The 1,993-nt window shown below is 40.8% G+C and overlaps 1 protein-coding gene and 1 long non-coding RNA gene across 2 annotated transcripts in view; one reads left to right on the top strand and one right to left on the bottom strand.

The window, feature by feature from the left end:
* The window catches only part of LOC107589471 (scavenger receptor cysteine-rich type 1 protein M130-like), a 19,155-nt gene that overhangs the window by 4,092 nt on the left and 13,070 nt on the right, over positions 1-1,993 (top strand). The gene's annotated exons all lie outside the window — the stretch shown is intronic.
* Positions 1-1,993, bottom strand: part of LOC107556539 (uncharacterized) — a 4,165-nt gene that overhangs the window by 904 nt on the left and 1,268 nt on the right. The window lies entirely within an intron of this gene.

Raw genomic sequence — 1,993 nt, 5'->3', positions numbered from 1 at the left:
AAAGTGCATCCGTCCCTGGTTAATGTCGGTGGCGGTGCATCCTGCTCTCAGTCTCAACCTAGCATCAAGTCGGCGTTAGCACAGACTCGGAGCTGTGATGCACAACGAGCAGAGAACATTACCCAAGGGATCTGCAAGTTCATTGAGATGGATATTCTGCCCTTAAGTATTGTTGAGGGCAATGGTTTTCGAGAACTGATACATTTATTGGAACCAGCATATCAAATTCCATCACGACGTACCATCACTAGACAGATAGAAACTCACTATGAAGAACGAAAGCAGCAGCTGTTAAAAGAATTGAGCAAAGCTGAGAGAGTTGCTCTAACTACAGACTGCTGTACCGCTTTAACAGCTGAGAGCTACATCACCATAACCTGCCACTACATCAGTGATGACTGGCAAATGAACTCAGCGGTCCTGCTCACAGAAAGCCTGCCAGGCCAGCATACAGCTGACCACCTCGCTGAGAAAATTAATGGAGCTGTAGAGCAGTGGGGACTTAAAGGCCGAGTTATTGCATCCGTTCATGACAACGCGGCCAATATTGTAGCTGCCAACAGTCCCACCAGAGTGGTGCGTTCCTCTCTCATCCAACGAATGAATGTAAGCTAAACTTTTTTTTATCTTAGTTTACATATACATAATTACATGGATACTTTCCTGTTATCTGCGTGTTACCTTTTTAGATTTAAGCAATAAGCCCCGCGAAGAATCAAATTGTTACTCCATAAAAATATTCATTTTAATATTTATTTTATTCATAAAATAAACAATAAAAAATATAACGTTATTATAACACATGTATTCGTTAATTCGTTACCTATTTAGATTTAAGCAATAAGCCCCGCAAAGAATAAAACTGTTACTCTTACTCCATACAAATATAAATTTTAATATAAATTTTATTCATAAAATAAACAACAAAAAAATACAACGTTTTCTGATTATTGATTCCCCATCATATATTTATACAGATTGAGTCTGGTGAGTTTGTGTCATTTGCCCCCATGATCTCATCAATGCTGGACCCTCGTCACAAACACCTGGGCTTTCTTACACCAACACAGAGACTGGCTGCTAATGTGAAACTGATTGAACTGGGAGAGGCAGTGGGGACCGATAGGGCGGCTATCCAACAGGCTGGGGCAGTCGAGGCTGCGTTGTCTGACACGATCGAGGGGAGCGCAAACACTGAAGTCGCGACCTCCCAGTCATCTGCTATGGCACAACTCCTTGGGGATCACTATACCACTCAATGCGAGGCTGGCATCGAAGCAGAACTTCAGAACTTTCTGAGGGAGACTCCCCCACCCCTGAATTGCACACCTACAGACTGGTGGAAAGTGAACGGAATAAGGTTCCCCGGGCTGGCCAAGTTAGCGAGGAGGTACCTGTGCATCCCGGTTGCGGTTGCGTCTGACCCCAGTTCATGTCAACATGCTTATATTTCTCAACAAAAATCAGTAGACTGGTGCAGAAGTTGTATGCGAGTTACTAAAGTTAGTTATTTTTCACAAGGCTTTAAGTAGCCTAATTTGTTAAGTTAGCCTAATTGTTAGGAAGGCTAATATCTGGCCCTTTCTTCTGGCTTGGATAGTTTTGAGTTACATTTTGACAAAACCTGTCAGATCTAAGTATTATTATGTTTTTTGTTTAAGTTATTGTTTAACATGATTCTTTTTTATTATTATTATTTTGGAACAAATGAGGTCTCTGTTTAAGAACGCCGGCTCGCAGCTGCAGGTTCCGCTGCTTTAGAGCACCGCATATGCACGCGCATATATGTTCGGTTTGCCTAACTGAACGTAGTTTAACTGTCTGCCACAAGTTGATCTTGTAATAAAGGTCTCATCGAGGAAAAACACGCTGTATTTTTGTATTCATTGCATTTTTGAATTATAAAAGTTAAATAATTAATTTTATTATAAAAATATTAATGATTAATCGATAGTCGATCGTTAATTCTCCCGACGATCGACTAAGAAAATTT

This window comes from Sinocyclocheilus grahami, unplaced genomic scaffold, assembly GCF_001515645.1.
Source record: "Sinocyclocheilus grahami isolate Dianchi unplaced genomic scaffold, SAMN03320097.WGS_v1.1 scaffold1.1, whole genome shotgun sequence".
Classification (NCBI taxonomy): domain Eukaryota; kingdom Metazoa; phylum Chordata; class Actinopteri; order Cypriniformes; family Cyprinidae; genus Sinocyclocheilus; species Sinocyclocheilus grahami.
The sequence above is the reverse complement of the archived record's forward strand: the minus strand, read 5'-3'. Positions and strand labels throughout refer to the sequence as shown.